The sequence below is a fragment of the Rhinichthys klamathensis genome, unplaced genomic scaffold (assembly GCF_029890125.1).
Source record: "Rhinichthys klamathensis goyatoka isolate OS25496 unplaced genomic scaffold, OSU_Roscu_1.1 h1tg000591l_1, whole genome shotgun sequence".
NCBI lineage: Eukaryota > Metazoa > Chordata > Actinopteri > Cypriniformes > Leuciscidae > Rhinichthys > Rhinichthys klamathensis.
Genome location: NW_026607048.1, coordinates 633,267 through 652,076, shown reverse-complemented (window position 1 = coordinate 652,076; position 18,810 = coordinate 633,267). Strand labels below are relative to the sequence as shown.

The 18,810-nt window shown below is 37.1% G+C and overlaps 1 protein-coding gene across 2 annotated transcripts in view; it reads right to left on the bottom strand.

Moving 5' to 3' along the window:
• mid2 (midline 2) overlaps window positions 1-10,274 on the bottom strand; it is a 117,368-nt gene extending 107,094 nt beyond the window's left edge. The window contains exon 1 of one of the 2 annotated variants that reach the window (XM_056240307.1): window positions 10,184-10,274. The gene's annotated coding sequence lies outside the window, so the exon portion shown is untranslated. The remainder of the gene's footprint in view (window positions 1-10,183) is intronic. The other variant, XM_056240306.1, reaches the window with a different exon arrangement.
• Window positions 10,275-18,810: the final 8,536 nt, after the last annotated feature.

Here is an 18,810-nt window from a genome sequence, read left to right as displayed (position 1 = left end):
GTACCATATTAAATACAGTTTATTAGCAACATCCTGATTTTCAGCTAAGCAATGTGAACCTAATTTCCTTTTTTTCAGGGAAAAACCTTGCAAATTGAAGTAGACACATGGTATTAGCTTTTAAAATATGAGCACACCCCCCGTTGAGGGCATCCCACTGAGATAAGGCCATGCTGTCCTACCACTTGGCTCTCAATTCATGTCTGAAGTGTTATGTGCGACCACTCAAAACAACAAACAATTCAAAACAAACAATTGCTAATTGCTTCCTGGATTGTTAGTCCAGAAATATAGCACAGATACAGTCTCACGGCACTGCTGACAAAACAATTTACACTTGCATTTACAACAGAGATCAGAAATCAAAGGGCACTTGCTTCTAACTGGCAAGTATGATTGACCCTGCAATGGAGGTTCAATGAGAGCCATTAGTGTATGGTCACCTGAGCAAACAAGACTTCTAAATACTGTATAAAGAGATTTCATTGAATGATATTAGTTTAAAAAAACAAACACAGGTAGCTAAATAAATAAATGTGCTATGAACTACTGAGACATTTTCCATTGATTTCTTCTTTGCAGCTGCTGAAAAAGGCTTTATGGCAGGGGTGCCCAATCCTGTTCCTAGAGATCTGCCTTCCTGCAAAGTTCAGCTCCAACCCTAATCAAATACACCTGACCCAGCTAATTAAGATCTTTAAGAGCACTTGATAACTATAGGCAGGTGTGTTGGAGCAGGATTGGAACTGAACTCTGAAGGAAGGCAGCTCTTCATAAATAGGATTTGGCACTCTTGTTTTAGGCTTTTTTTCTGAAACGTCTCACTTGCCACCAAGAGGTCAAGGTTTGGCTAGTCTCATCGCCTGACCTTCAGACTGACGGCAGAAGGTCTGGACTCCATAGCAGCTTTCATTGGCCAAGGACCGCCCCAAGAGGACTTTTGACCGTCATGTAAAGCAACCAATCACAGTTTGTGTTTAGTTCAGCGTTATGCTCAGGGGCGTGAAAATAAAGTCACTGGGCTCTATTTTAACGATCTAAGCGCATGGTCTAAAGTGCTCTTAGGGTGTGTCCGAATCCACTTTTGATAGTTTAACGACGGGGAAAATGGTCGGCGTACCCGGCTCATGGTCTAAAAGGGTTATCCTTATTCACTTAATGAGTAATGAGGGTGTTTTGGGTGTAACGTGCAAAAAAAAACCAATCAGAGTCTCATCTCCCATTCCCTTTAAAAGCCAGTTGCGTTCGCGGCATGGCGGATTCGCTATTTACATGGTGTTTAATTTGCAAGTGGAAAAACTGAACGCTTCTCTAGCGAGGAAACGGATCTGCTCGTACGCGAGGTAAAAGCACGTAAGCAGACCATCTACAGCATCGGTTCCCAACACCGGGGGGGGGGGGGGCCCACAAGGGGGGCCTCAGCGAGCTCTGTGGGGGGTCGCGTCATATTTTGAAAGGTTTGAGCAATGAGCATTAAATAAAAGTCCTTAACTTTTTTCTGTTCAAAATTTACAAAATTTATATAATGAACGAGTTCATCATGAATCCATTTTCCAATCCATGTTTTTGTCTTATCCTGAACCACTATGGTACACCTATAATAGGTGTTTACATTTTTACTATTTTACACTGGTTCGGATCGCTGCCGCTGCGGAGTAGGTAGCCCAGTGCCTGCGTGACTCGTCATAGACTTACACAGAGAAAAGTAGTTCCGGCTACAATGTTCTTCCGAAAGACGCACGATTCTGTTAATAAACGCAAGTTTATTATCGCTCGCTATAGCGCCAAAAACGTAAAAAATAAAGCCTCACATTGATAAACCCTCACAAATAACATGCAAGTATTGAGGCCCCAGACAACAGTCATTTAGTAATAGCCTATATTCTTTCTTTTTTTTTTTACCTACACACCAGTGTGAATATTTTTGTTTTTGCATTTCAAATAGGGCCAATTTATAGGCTTCTCCTAGGCTTACGTTTTTAAATTACAAAGGGCCTACTGATGTTTTTGTTATTGTATTTTCAATATTATAGGCTATTATTTGTGCATATGCATACCGTTTGTTTGAAAACAACATATTTTGTCATCCTTGCTGCAAGCTTACAAGAGCGATGATATCATTAAATGTGAAGGGGGGCCCTAAAATATTTTCTTGAGAAAAAGGGGGTCTCAGACAAAAAAAGGTTGGGAACCGAACCACTGATCTACAGGACAAAGTGTACGTGCGTTGTGGATCCGGCTATAGGCGCACATTACTAACGCGCTCTTTAGATAACCAAAAATATATTGCGCCATTGACTTTAGATTTCAGTTGGTCAATGACGCAGTCTATTTCAGTTGCCTCAAAATCGCAACGTCCCAACAATGCACCTGCCCTGAACACACCTCGTTTTCAGACCAGCACGGCCATGATGCATTTGCTATTTAAACAACGTGGCGCAGTACGTGAAAAGGATAACTGCGTCTGGCTGAAAATAGCATAAAACACAGCCTGACGCTGTTTGCGCCGGGTGTATGATACGGCCCCTTGTGTGTGTGTGTGTGTGTGTCCTGGTAAACCCTAAATTATGGGTGACAAAAAAATTGGGTACATTTTTTGTCCCCATGAGGAAAACAGCTTATACATCTAAGTTATGTTTTTTGATATGTAAAAATGCAGAAAGTTTTCTGTGATGGGTAGGTTTAGGGGTAGGATTAGTGTTAGGGGACAGAATGTACAGTTTGTAAATGATAAAAATCATTATGTCTATGGAAAGTTCCCATAAAACATGAAAACACAACATGAGGTAGTACAGTTTGTTCTTGCCACCTGAGTGTTTTCCTAAAGCAGACCCAGCCAATATGCAAACTGACTGTGGTTTAGTCAACAGAGAGGCCCAGTGAGGCCTGATATAAAATGCTTGTGGTCATGTAGATGAAGAAAGACAAGACTGTGTTTTCCGAACGCCTGCTGCCACATGACACACCCATTGCAAGAGGAAAACCTGTCAGACTTGCAAAGCTTATTCCAATCTGAGGGGAGATGATACGTCCGAAGACATTACAGCAACATAAAAAGCAGTGTCTGCGGTCATCTGATGTAACATAAAGACAATTTCTGCAAGAGCTTCCTCGAGAAGCTTTCAAGTCCAAAACCTCAGTGGTCTGGATGGGGGGGGGGATTATTATAATGTGGAGAATAAATCAATTTGTATTTTGCTGGAGTGTGGCAATTTTTGAGAGGGAGCGCTCTCAGAAACTGTCCTTTTCATTTCATGATGAATTCATTCATTGTACGCAAAGAGTCTAGTGCCGCCTAAAAGCCTTGAATGCTTCTGAGACATTCCTGCCATTCTTTTCTCTTTTTTAAAATTTTATTTTAGAGGATGAAATATTACAAGCTGCTGATCAACGGTTTGAGAAGCCTGGGTGAAAGAATGAGGGTAAAACTCTAGCTGACAGGAAGCACAATGACATGAAGGCTGCTTACATAACAGATCATCATCAACACATCAGCATGAAGATCCAGGGGAAACGCATCACCGCCCCTTTTTTACTCAGTCTGTTGACTATCTGAGGTGGGCGACAAGCTGCCTCCACACGCCCTCATGCGTCGGAAACACAGGAGACGGATCAGATCGGCTTTCAAGTTAGATATGTTAATGAAACTTTCAAATGCATTCAACGAATGGATGCTCCAAAATATTTCAATTGGAGGCAGGGTTAGGTGACAATGAGCTAATCAAGCCTCTGAGAAGATGCAACAACAATAACAACAAAAGAAACAATAAAAAGTGTAAAAAAGAAAGAAAAGAAAACCGTTTGATTGCAGCAGAAATAGCAAGTGGTTGAAGTTCACAGAAAGCTGTGGAGCTAAAGACAGATGGGCTGCACAGTTCTGGTTGGTTTATAAAACCTCCACTTACTTTCATCTGAGTTTGGGATGAACCACAACATGTGCACAAAACCACTAACAGAACTTTCCCACTGTTCTTTAAGCATGTCTGTTCCTGTTTTAGAACAGTTTGACCATGTCTCTGATTAGCACTGTGTAGCTACACAAGTTGGTTTCTTGAACAGCCAGTGGGTGCTGCCATGATCACCCCCTATTTCCGTTGGCCAGTTTTCTGTGTCTGTTCATTGCACAAGTTACACACCACTGGAGCCATTTGAAAGCTATGGAAGCTTGTTTCCGCCACAGAATAAAAAAGAAAAAATGTAATTGCGACTTTTAATCTCACAATTCGGACTTTTTTTCTTAGTTACATGATATAAAGTCGCAATTGCTAGTTATAAAGTCAGAATTGCATGATATAAAGTCGAAATTGTGTTGTAAAGTCAGAATTGTGAGATATCAACTCGCAATTCGGAGGAAAAAAGTCAGCCTTTTTTTCCTTAATTTGGACTTTATAACACGCAATTGTGAGTTTATATCTTGCAATTGTGACTTTGTATCAGGCAATTCTGATTTTATATCTTTATATGTTAACTCGCAATTGTTAGATAAAAAGTCGCAATTATCTTTTAAAATGTTTTATTCTGTGGCGGGAACAAGCTTCCATAGAAAGGTCACACAGGTCCAGTGTGTAAAATTAAAGTGCAGCATAGAAATTAAACTCAGCAAAAAAATTAATCTACCTGATGTCTCTGATCACATGAGTGAAAATGCCTTAGTCCTGCTTTATGCATATGATTATAGACCAGGCTTAACATATAGCCTAGGTATTACTGTATTTTATAGAACAGCTATGGAGTAAAATGCCTTTTTTTTTTACCATTGTGGATTATTATTTCTGTTCCACTGCAACATTCTGTTATGTCAAGGACTATATCTTATTTTCTGTAATGCATTTGCTTAAATAATAAAAAAAAATGCATAAAGTATTATGCTAATATTATTATTTTTTATATGTACTAAATTATTCAGTTAAATAAAATCAACATGCACAATATGGCACACATCTAATACTCTATATTTTATATTAAGTTTTTTTAAAATAAATGAAGGACAATTCATTTCTGCATAGTTTTGTATTTACAAGTGTGTACTGCACTTGACACAATGTTAAATACTTGTCTTGTAAAAAAACGGTTATATTATTGTCTGCACCGCAGCTTCGTCAGACTTTATTTCACTATAACTCGCAAACTACCGTAGAGAGAGATGGCAATAGACCCACAATGATTTTTCTTCTAAGCAAGCACTTCATTTAGATGTGTATGCATTTTTGTTTTTCAAAAACAACAACCTTTAACTAATGGAATAACACATTGTGAATGTAAAATACTCTAGAAAATGACAACATCCTTGCAAAAAAAAAAAAAAAAAAAAAAGTTAAGCATATAGAAATAGTTAAGCATAAATGAGGCACAGTACATTTTTATATTCTATATGTTGTCGTGTATCTTGGTTATTAAACAATGGCTGAGCTGATGTCTTGGCCAGGCTACAGAACTACAGCAGGCGGGCTATATTATCACTGTAGTTTTTGTTGCTACTTGCAGTCGAACAAAGACATATTGTTTCTGACAGAAATGTGGAGTTCTAATACGAAGACCCCATCACTATCATACACAGATGCTTTCACACTGACTAACCAAATTAAACTGCCACAAATGTGAGTTATACCCTCCCCCCGTCCCTAGGGGGATTCTTCAGCCTGCATAACCTCATTCACATACTTGTGACTCACACCCTATAACGTTAACATTTGCACTGTCTTTATTTATTCAACATTCTTAGGAAACAAATTATCAATAAATCAGAAGCAACTATGCAACTATTCATTACATGAAAATGTTTAAAATGCAAAAGCTTACAGAAATTTTAAGATGACGAATGCAGAATGTGGCTATAATGCTTCACAGGAACGTAGAGGCTTATTTGGCGTTTATAGCTGCATGGCTATTTAAAGTTAATTTACTGTCTTTCTTTTAAAATAAATTAGCAAATAGCAATAGAGCCACAAATGTCACAATGTGTAAGATGTTAAAGTGTGAGTAGACCCCCTGTTGTGGATCCCACTGAGATAAAGGCCATGCTGTCCTACCATTGGGCTCTCAACTCATGTCTGGAGTGTTATATGGTAATACTAAAAAAAAAAGCCAACAAAATAATGATCTGCATACTGCTTCCATATATCTACTTATATCATATATCTATATCACATATAGGGCATATCTACTATATCTAGGCCTACAACTACTTTCAATTAATTTAAGGTCTGGATTCAGAGGTGCTAATTCATGTGTGAAAATGATTCTTCATGCCCCCTTCCCAACCATTCTTTCACAGTTTGAGCCTGATGAATCTTGACATTGTCATCCTGGAATATGGCGTCCTGGAATACATGATGCGTCTTCCTATGGTTGTTTAAGAAATGAAAAGCTACACACTCTATCAATTAGGGTTAGAAGAACTGTTGCCAAACATGGTAGAAACATAATAAATGTATATATATTCCTTAAATATCTGTCTAGTTTGAACTTGCCGCGCTACCATCTGCTCACTCAGCAGAAGCTTTGCGTTTAAAGACCTAATAAAATATTTCAACTCAGATCAATATTTCGTGTCTAATTATTTACTTATGTAGCAAGTAGCCATGTAATAAGCGGGATAATGTACATCCGGTTGTTATCTCAGAATAAACCCCTTCAGGCTGATGCATGACCCCTCTGCTTCACGTCAGGGTCCTGATCACCCTGTCGGGATTTATTCTGAGATAACAACCGGCTGAATGTACATTATCCCTTACACACTGATATCCAGCCATATCGTACTGCTACCCGTGTGCTCTATGTAACATTTTTTTTTAAAGAAATTAACACTTTTATTCAATAATTCTTTAATACTTTAATACAATAATTAATAATACTTCCACGACTATGTACCTTTACCTGGGTTATGTATTCAAGATCTGAATGCGCAAAAGCAATGTTCAATATATTACAGGAGACCATGGGGCCCTCCTTATTGCTCTGTATAACCCTGTATAAACTCATATCAAGTTCTCAGTACAATGAGATTGGAGGCATAGCATTTCCTGAATCCGCAATACAGATGAAAAGAGGACCTTAATTAAAAGTGGGTAATAGCACTATTGCCTTTACAGAAGAATAGCAGTAAAACAAAATAATTAGGTATACAGCTTGTGTCTGTCACTAGTGCCACGTTCATGATTGCTGAGGGGGTGAATTGATCTGAAGACTTGCCAGGCTTCCATTTAATTGAGACGTACACCATTAATACATTTACGAAAAAGAAATTACAGTCAAAGACAAAACGCAGGGCCAGTAAAAGACTGTATCTTTTAGAGCCCAGTGAAACGCTCTGCATGAGCTACTAGCTCCACATGTGGTCTCAAACTAAGTGTCTGTCGTTAGCTGTCAGAAAGAATCACAAGCGACTTTATTGCGCAACAAGTTGTGCTAAAGGCTATCTCAGCGCTGGCTGTTAGAAAGCAGATGATTGCAGAAGGCAGCGATTTGTTTTATGGGGATGGAAAATCTTGCTTGATTTCATGGCCTGTACAGCCCTGTGGAAAGCAATAGGAAATAAAATGTGATTCAAGTTGTAAAATAAGTAATGAATGGTCCACCGCACTTAACCATGTGTTACATTCCTCTCACACACAAATCCAGGTGATCTCAGAGCCTGTAAAAACAAGTTGGCAGTGTGTGCCTCACACCGTGTGTACGGACATGACAGCCTTTGTGTTGCAGTCATGTTGGCTGCATCCAAAAGATTAAAAATGCTGCCTCAGCAGCCATGATATGAACAGTACCAAGGCAAATCTGAATCCAAAAGGTCACATCCTTTCTACTGAGATACCTTTATCTGATCTTTTTTTTTTAATGCAGCATAGATGCATCCTTCCACTATTATGTGACAGTTGATGTAAAAAATAAAATGGTGACTGAAATATGCGGTTGGTGGTCAGATTGTGTGTAGATGAATGGGTAACGTTTTATAATAAGTATACAGTAATAATGTACTTACAACTCATTTGCAAACTAGTAGTTAACAGTTAATTCATAGTTTATATATTATAGTCTCTCCATTGTTAGGCTATATACAAAGTGAGTTCTTCATACATTGCCACTGTAAGTAACACAAATATTATGTAACACTTTAGTTTAGGGTCCAATTCTCACTATTAACTAGATGCATATTACTTGTCCTGTTACTTACCTGTTATTACCGGTTACTTACTAGTATATTGGCTGTTTATTAGTACTTATAAAGCACATATTATTGCCTTATTCTGCATGACCATATTCTACTTCCCTTAATCTTACCCAATACCTAAACTTAACAACTACCTTACTAACTATTAATAAGCAGTAATTAGGAGTTTATTGAGGCAAAAGTCGTAGTTAATAATGAGAATCGGATACTAAACTAAAGTGTGACCAAATATTTTTGTTTAATTATTAGCTCATATATAAAGAGTTAGACAATGTTTTTATGCTTTGTTAACAACTTATTATCCATATAAGCGATGTACGGTATTTTAAACCAGTGGGTTATTAGGAGTAAATAGTTCTTACTTTAGATTAGGTCACAGAAAATTGGAATATTTCAACAACATTAATTGCATTAATATCAAGTGTTCCTTAAAATGTTTACAAATACATTAAACACAAGCACGCACACAAGCACGCACACACACACCTATACAAAAATATAGAAAGTTAAACATAACCACTTTTTAAATATCAAACATTAAATAACATAATGCTGTTAATATGTTTGTACATGTGTGCCAGTGTTTTGTCTCAAGATTTGTCTTTTTTTTTCAGGCATGTTTAAAAAAAGCTACTTAAAGGTCCTATTTTAACTAATGTCTAATCCTTAATCTAAACCCTGTCTGTGAAACCAGGCAGGCCTAACTGTTTTCTATTTGAATATATTTTGAAATGCAATTTATTCTTGTGATAGCAAAGCTGAATTTGGTCCTTCAGAAATCATTCTAATATGCTGATTTGGTGCTCAGGAAACGTTTCTTATTATTAACATTTCACAGGATTTTTTGATGAATAAAGTTGAAAAGAACAGCATTTGTTTGAAAACTTTTCTAACATTATTATGTGGTTTTGTTAAATAAAGAGCATTCATTTCTTTAAAAAAACCTGTTGTTTTAACACCACAATTAAAGGTTTTTACAGAGGTTTTTCTTTTTACAGAGTACACATTGTGCTATGTCAGGAAGTGTACAGTAATTCTGAAAGTTTACTGAGAAAATTTATTTGGTCTATGTTTTCATGAAAAGTTATCAGAACAAAATACTGGTTACCAGTTTTTAACCCAATTTAAATAACAATGTATTTTTGTAAAATCTTCTATGTTGTTATGCAAAATATTCTAGTTGTTTTTGTTCCTTGAACCGTAATCCCTCAACTGGAAACATCACCAGCTGGCTTTATAATGATCAAAAAGTTTTGTATAACAAAGAGAAATCCACTCACACATATGATATCCCTGGAGAAACAACAAAAAAAGCATTTACTTCAGACAGAAGGTCCACAACAGCTGAACTGATCATGAATGTATGATTGCATAATCAGCATTCACATCAAACATGAGAAATATTGTGCGTGGCCAGTCAGCTTATAATGTGATTTAGTGATTATAATGTTATAAAGTGTTTTGTTTAGTCTGATTAAGTTTATGAATCTCTTATCAATTATAAACAAAGCACCTGTTTGTCTAGACTAGGTTAATTGGTAATGACTGCTTTTAGAGAAACTATTACCATTAAAAATGAATAGACAAGCCTTGGTTATTTAGGATTAAACTCTCTTTAAACATGTTAGTGTATCTTATCTTCTTAAGGCAAAATCAATACAGAACTAATCTCAGGCACCTCTACTTTCATTGTAAACCGCCAGACCTCACACAAGTCATTAGGAGGCATAATGCGGTCTCACCATGCTGTGAATGGAAATAGCCAGTGAGGGAATTGCTGCTGGTGAGGTATGTGAGATGAATTCTCACGCGTGAACCATTTAAAATGACAGATCATTAACAGAGCAAACCAGAGCGGCTTCAAAGTAATTTGGCAGGCAGCCCCTTGGCCTACTGATGACCTCGACACACAAATCAGCAGCCCTCGCAGGCATAAATCAGTCTGGGTGAATCTGGGTGGGTTACATGGTAATTCTGGAATTATTGGTTAATAGTAAGTGGAGTGTTTAAACTTACTTGCGTTTGTAATTCGGTCAAGACAGCAGGGCCTGGTATGAATCAAAACTGGTAAACGAGGTTCAGACTGATCTCATTACGTCCTCCTCCTACAAGATCAGAGATAAACAGAAGATAAGGTTAAAACAAATTTAACTGTGCAGCACAAACAAGCATTGTCTCACAACAACTATACATGTACACACTACCCTTCCAAAAGACTGGCGTCAGTTATGCTTTTTTTTGGTAACATTTTAAAATAAGGCCTTGTTTGTTAACATTAGCTTGTAAAAAAGAATTCGCAAGGAAGTAATAGACATAATGAGCAATGTATAGTTACAGCATCTATTAACCGTTGTCAATGTTATTGAATAAAAATACAAATGATCATTGTTTGTTTGTGTTAGTTCACAGTGCATTCTACTGCTAACAGATACAACTTTTGATTTTAAAATTGTATTAGTAAATGTAGAAATTAGCATTAACTAAGATTAATAGGCTAAATGCTGTATAAGTATTGTTAATTCATGTAAACTAATGTAGTTATCTAAATTTAACAAATGAAACCTTAATGTAAAGTGTTACCGATTGTTTACGATTTTAAAGCAGTTTCTTATGCTCACCAAGCCTGCATTTATTTGATCAAAATACAGTAAAACCAGTAATATAATGTAATAGAGCTGTACGACTCTTGATAAATAGAGAATCATGATTGTTTGTTTGGATGAACTGACAACTAAACAAAATAATTTACTATATGTTCTGACAAAATGTTAATTGTTGCAGTCTGTTTAAAAAAAAAATCAATCTATTTCTATCTAAAAAAACTTTTTGCACTCTAGTGGTTAATAAACGAAACTGCATGCGTCAAAAGAAAAGATGGATTCATAATGTAGGGGATACCCGGGACGATTGAAACGCGGGACGGATGAAACAGAGAGATTTCCTTGAAAACAACTCACGTCATTTACGTCAAATTTCGTCAGCACTTACAGCACGCAATGCCTACCAGACCCGCGAAAACATTTCTTCTTTACGTCATGTCGATTTAAAGTTAGAGCCGGAAAGCTGTTTTTGAGAGCGGTTAGTGAATTCTCTCGTGCAGTACTTTTTTTTGACTGACAAGTTGTATTTATGTTTTCATGTGCCATTGTAATAATAATATGGAAGGTGTATTAGTACTGCAACACATCCTTAAGTGTGGAATATCATAGTTTTTTTAGTTTAAGTGTAAAACGGGTTTAACTGGCAGGAGGCGCTGTCGGGACAGTTGAAACAAGTGTTTCAATCGTCCCGACAGCGTATCCTGCCAGATACATCTGGTCATAGGAAAACCGCGGTTGACCTTGTTTTCTTCATAATAACAGGCTATTCAACTAGCAAACACTCAAAATGATTTAAGGAAGAAATGTAAGAATATGAATTGTAAACGGATTCGTCAAAATAGCATATTAGAAAGAGCACACAAAATGCGCACGGCTTATCGCCTATTGTTTATTGGGTGACACAACAAAATGGTTAATATGAACCTTTAAATTAAATTAAATTACAAAACATGTTTGTAACAATTATGTACATAACTAACTTGTTAGGTATTGTTCATAAAAACAAGCATTAGATGAATAGTTGCCGTTTAAACTGTAATGTTTCATCCGTCCCACCCCTGTGTTGCAACCAAACAAAGCACAACTCCCGTTCAAAGTCAATTTTTACTTAAATCATTCTATATTTGTACCGAATAACACATGATACTAAGAGAACACATATGTGAGTTGTTGATTACAAAAACTATCTTAGAAAACGACATTTATCTGAAAAGTGTTTCAACTGTCCCGGCTCTCCCCTACTTGCTCATTCTATAATTTTGGAAATTCTGAAGAAAAAAGTTACATAGTGTACCTTTAAAAAAAATCTGTTTGAATGAATGATTCAATGACTCACACTTTTTGAACGAATCTCTTGAATTAATGAATCCATGACAAATAAATTTTTTAACAGTCACTTTTTGTCATCTACTGGTGTAACGATGTAATGCAATATTACTTTCAAAAGGTGATTTAGAGGGTTTTCACCCTTGGCAAGTTGGCTGTGAATCTGAGTCTGATTGTTCCCGGTACCCCTGCATTGGTCTGTTTTCACACTTAATTCTATCGAAACTTCACAAACGTGAACGCCGCATGATAGACAGCAGAAGGCGGGTCAATATATGGTGTTTTTTTTATTTTATTAATTTGGTGCTGTCATGTGCAGCAGAGTGATGCGACGACACGAATCTACTGTATGTAACTTATGTCGCATAAACATGGCTTTCTGCTGCTTGCAAATGAACTCTTTTAAAGAGACAGCTTTCACATTAAAGGAGAATTCCGGTATTTAGCACTTTGAGTCTATTTTATAGTTTGGATGAACTAGAGAGGTGGACACAGAAATTTTGACGATGGGTCCTGTCTCGACTTTTTGACTCTTTTAGAATCGCCTTTGACCGCTTCAGAGTGGCTGTCTACCGGCATGCACAAACATGTCCTTAAAATAACCCTTAACGTTCGTTTTCAAAACTGTGCAACTCACCGAGGGGTTAGTGGTGTTCGTTGACGATTAAAAACAAAACGCCACCGTAGCCATCAGTGTTTACAGTATATTGTCGAACTATAGGCTTTTATCCAAGTACTTCTGTGATAATTTGAATTATTGTAACAGAAATAATGATACTGTGTCTGCGTGGTTGAATGTTTTGAAGCTGTTTGATACCTATACATGACAACTGCTCTCTCTGACTCAGTGGCAGCGCAAATGCAGATTTGAATCGCTGTGATCGTAGGCCTACTTGTCAAGGGTTTAAGTAGAATCGTTGTCATATGGGAATACGATTGCGTGGATGTTTGAATCGAGGTCTCGATCTTTTAAAGATTGATTGTGCAGCTCTATGAAATCAGGGCCGGATTAAGAGTTCAGAGGCCCCTGGGCACAATATCTTGTAGGCCCCCCCTTAGGCAGGCCAAATGTATATTTTGTCCAAGGACATTTTTATATGGCATTTACAGTTTTACTGACTTAAAAGGAACTTTGTTGTACTATGCTGGAGTAAAGTTCATAAATGGTCGTTCTTTCCCATATGAATTTGTAAAGCTATGTTGGGTGGACCTCTGTGCCTCTAGGGGGGTTCGGGGGCATGCTCCCCCGCAAGAAAATTTTGTACATTTTAAGGTTAAATGCATCAATCTCGTGCTCTTTGAGAGATCAAAATTAAGAGCTTCAACCCATGAACTGCTCGTTGAACAAAGAAAAAGCATTGATTTGTTCCAGGAAAATAAAGACGGCTCAAACATCTTTTTAGTTATGAGAGTCTCAGTCTACATTACATTATCAATGGTGTTTTAGGATGCCAAACAATTATTATAATAATCTAATAATGATTTATATAATTATTCCTATGACGTAAAATCCATAGCCTATAAATGTACTATATAAATGAAAATGAATATTTTAAAAGTATATTTTAGTCTACATTACACTATAATACAGGAAAATTAAAATACTTTTGTCCTAATTTCTTCACTTGCAAGAAATAAACCCTTGAGCTTTAATTTAGGAGAAAACACCTGATAACCATGCTGATCGCGTGAGCAAAGAGCGCACTTTTCTTTAAATCACCCAGCACAAACAGGATGCCTATTCTTAAAGTCTTGTGCTGTTTTATAAAGGCACAAAGCCATCATGGTTTCGATTTTAGTTCGTTGGCAAAATATAACGCTAGAGACCTTTATGTTAGGTAAGGTTATACATTTTACATCTTAAATGTGTTGGGAAAAGGGAGAAGAGAGAGTTCGGCAAAAGACGGATTCGAACTCGGGTCGAGCGCATCAAAAGCTGCTTTCAAACACTTCACGCGCTACGACCTACGCCACTGTAGCGTCTTTTTACTAAAAAGACAGGCACTTAGTGCAAATATACGCTCCGTTATCTAAAATATATTTTTCCTTCCCCTCGCTTGGGCCACAAGTGCGCATGGCGAACTTGCAATGAAAACATTTTATCAGACCGGCCCTCGCGGCCTCGAAACACTACCGGCCCACCGGGGAAACTCCCGACTCTCCCGATTGCCACTCCGCCCCTGGTGCCCAGGGCCCCTTAGATGTCGTGGGCCCCTGGGCAAGTGCCCAGTTGCCCTAATGGTTAATCCGGCCCTGTATGAAATATTACAATTTAAAATGACTGTTTTTTTTTTATTTTAGTATATTTCAAAATGTAATAATTGATAATAATAATAATAAATGTTTAATGTATGTCAATGCAATCATTGTTTTCTTGTTTCTACAGCAATACAGTTCATGCCAAAGGGGTACTAAACAATCATGTGTACCAAAGAATTGATCCAGAAGGTAAAAAACAAACATGTAAAGGTTTGGGCAGGGGTCAAAAAAAGGGCAGGGGTCAAGTAAGTTTTTCTTTGTTTGTAGAAACACACATTTATGTTCATCTACTTAAGGGCAGTAAATCACAAAAGGAATAAGTGAGGTTTCTAAATTCACATTTCTTCTATTGAAATCACCTCAATCAATACTGCTTCAAAAGGATAAAAGTGTGATCATTGCCATGGAAACAATGCTGGCTAGAGGCTTTTATAAAGACATCAGGTGCGTCTTTATCAGCTCCCTATTTCAGTAGTCACCGATCATCAGGGATTCGGCCATTTTAATCTCAATCGCAAAAATCGCAAAAGACGACGTTCGCTCCCTAAAAAGTCCCACATTGCACCATGAAAACCAGGAATCATCGATGCTCACTGTTCCCTTAAAGGGTTAGTTCACCCAAAAATGAAAATTATGTCATTAATGACTCCCCCTCATGTCGTTCCAAGCCCGTAAGACCTCCGTTCATCTTCGGAACACAGTTTAAGATATTTTAGATTTAGTCCGATAGTTTTCTGTCCCTCCATTGAAAATGTATGCACGGTATACTGTCCTTGTCCAGAAAGGAAATAAAGACATCATCAAAGTAGTCCATGTGACATCAGTGGGTTAGTTAGAATGTTTTGAAGCATCGAAAATAAATTTTGGTCCAAAAATAACAAAAACTACGACTTTATTCAGCATTGTATTGTCTTCCGGTTCTGTTGTCAATCCGCGTTCACGAGTCCGCAGTGACGCTGCTGACGTGTTATCTGGTGCGTCCGTGTATTCGGGTTCAAATAAATATGGCTAGGCAAAAAAATGCAAGTCTTCCTCTGTGTCGAAATCCTTAGACATGTTTGCGAAGATTGTTTTGTTTACAGCGTGTGTCTCCCTCAGACTGTAAACAAAGCTCAGACGCACCAGATAACACGTCAGCAGCGTCACTGAACGCGGATTGACAACAGAACCGGAAGAGAATACAATGATGAATAAAGTAAAAGTTTTTGTTATATTTGGACCAAAATGTAATTTCGATGCTTCAAACATTCTAACTAACCCACTGATGTCACATGGACTACTTTGATGATGTCTTTATTTCCTTTCTGGACAAGGACAGTATACCGTACATACATTTTCAATGGAGGGACAGAAAGCTCTCGGACTAAATCTAAAATATCTTAAACTGTCGTTCCGAAGATGAACGGAGGTCTTACGGGCTTGGAACGACATGAGGGTGAGTCATTAATGACATAATTTTCATTTTTGGGTGAACTAACCATTTAACAGAAGTTCTGAAGCATGAAACATAAATCAAGTGAGCCAACTCACATATATTGACACGCGATAGATGTTTTATAAAATACAAACCATTCTTTAATTATATTTCAGCATAAACACACAACGCTAGACATGTAATGAACATAGCTAACATTTATAATTTATTAAATGGCTGAAGTGTTGCACATATGTGTAACGAGCAAAGTATTTATCATAATGTACTTTTTAAATAACATTAAAAACAACAAAAGAAAGATATCAGCTCTTCTGTTTTTCATAAATACCAGTAGTGATGTTGTACAATGAAAGTCATTTATACGGTTAATTTTTGGGGGGGGGGGGGGGGGGGGGGGGATGGGAAGCGATTATACACATAATTTATATGTTAAAATCACACCCAGCCAGCATAGTCTCATGTTCAACAGGTCAAAGAACGCCCAACAAGGTGGTGGGTTCGCTGTCCATTTGATGCATAGGCTGTTAATTATTTAAATGTTTTTTTTTACACCAATCTAAAACAAACATCATATAAAAACAAAACAAACTGTGGCTGGTCGCTGTATATGTCAGTTCTCTTCCTGTTCAAGTGTGCGGTTCATGGCCATAATAAGCTGCAATGTGTGACTGCACTTGGGACTCCTTTTGCTTTTTATATTACTGATCGTTTGGACATACATGAATTCAGTACATTGGAAACTCCAACAGATTTGCATATATCATAACAGTTTATGTAATTTCATATGATTACGGAGGCCAGTGGCACAAATCTGGGTCACACTCGGGCCGCCCATTCCCTAACTGATGAGATTGGAGATCGAAATTCGAAAAACGCAACAGACAACTGGAGGCATTTGTTTCTCCAGGGGAAAACAAGAAACTAAAACGGAGTAAGTGGAGCATGAAAGCAGCACATGTACTTGGAATTAAACAGCAGAATAAACAGACAGAGGAAGTGTGCTGGCCATGTGCTGTGAAAGCAGAAGCAATGGAAAGAACAAGTCCTCCAAACACTCGAGTCAATCATAAAAGCAGCCACTGCTGGTACAGTGACATCATTACTCATGAGGCTGCACTTTAAGGCAATAGCATTAACAGACACTGCACACCATTTAACCGCAGCATTAGTCAGACTCATCTGATTTTCACAAGGCTGGCTCAAACTCTTCTGCATGACTGGTGTTTGGGTCTAATTCCTCACTTAATGTGAAATACAAGTGCTTCAGACTGAGCTCTAAATCTATTTTACATGTGTGATTCAGCCTCACCTAAAGCATCTTTACACTTCTGAATTAAAGGGATCATTTACCTGAAAATAAAAATTATTCACTATTTACTCACCCTCATGATATTCCAAGCAAGCAGGTACTTTTTCCAAGGAACATAAAAGAAGAAATTGAAGAATCATCAGATCTGTTCTATACACGGGTATTAAAATAATAATAATAGTATTAATACATTTAAAAATTACAGTATCACGTCATTGGTTTTATTTCAATTCATTCCTAAAAAAAAAAAAAAAGAATAATCATCAGAGGTTTTTTTTTTCATACGATGACATAAAAATAAAATATAGTACCATGTCCTTGGTTTTATTTCAATTCATTCTTAAAAAAAAAAGAAATGGAAGAATCTTCAGATCTGTTCTATACAACATTACAATGAATAAAAATAAAATAATAAAATAAAAATATGGTGCCTTTGCATGTGGTACTGATTAATTTATACATTTGAATTCAAGATTCAATATTTTTTTTGCATTCCATTTAAAAAAGAACAGCATGAGGGTGAGGAAATAATGAATCATTTTTGGGTGAACTATTCTTTAAAAATGCAAAAATGCATACATTTTGGAAAGAAAACCAGTGCCACATTAGCAGCCTCTAGACAGTTTACAGGAACTCAAACTGAAACCACTCATTCCTAGCCAGAACAACCATCTCCTCTCATGTAAAACTGCAGACGACAGACACTGTATTAAGCTTATTTAATGATTAGTCAAATGATGAAATAATACAGCATGGAAGAATGAGCATTGTTCTGGGGCTAAATTTAATTACAGCCAATGGTGCTTAGACTAATGAGCAATGCCCCCCTTTACCTCCTAACTGGGTAAAGCAACAGTGGCCACTGGGCATGTTCTCTGGGGATGAGTCAAGAGATGATTAAGTAAAAGTCAGAGTACACAAAGAAAATCTTTCTTGAGCTTTCACAAGAAAGAACCAAGACTTATTTCAGGCGCCTGTTTCTAATGTAAACAGAACCCAGCACAAATCCTAACTTGTTAAATCATTCTCTTACCACCAAGGGTGTAAGAATGATCTGAAAAGTGTGGAGGAACACATTATAAACCTTATCAGCCTGGCTCATGAATATTAATTAAATCAATGTAATGTTCGCCCAGTAGTCATATAACTAAATTGCTGAAAAACAAGGAAGTCTTGCAGGAACTACATTATTTTATTATTTTCTAATGTTTCCTGGGGTGCACCTATAATGTTAGTATGATTTTTACATAAAAAAAATGGTCATAAAAGGCATTTTTCCCACCCTGATTTGAACGCTCTGTTTGAAGGGACGTGTCTGCGGTGGGACTTCAGTGTAAACGCCCACTGTGATTGGCTGACATCCTTGCAAATTAAATAGCTAAGCATTACATATTTAACTCTCTCGAAAACTTTTAGCATGTTTTTACTATTACAGCTCTCAAGGTTAACTAATCGTGAAAAGTGTTGATTATAGTATTATATTTAGATCGTGGCATGAAACGTTGCAGTGATGAGAATTGTAGCCGATAAATAAAAGCTGTTTTTGGACTAACAAGGAAGTTTTCAGGTCTGAAACTTACATGATATTCTTATAGTATGATGACCTCTTATGTCAAAAGCTCAAGGAAAATTTGTTTTCTCAATTCACGATCCATTTAAAAGGGGTAGTTCACGCAAAAATGAAAATTCTGTCAGCATTTACTCACCCTCAAGT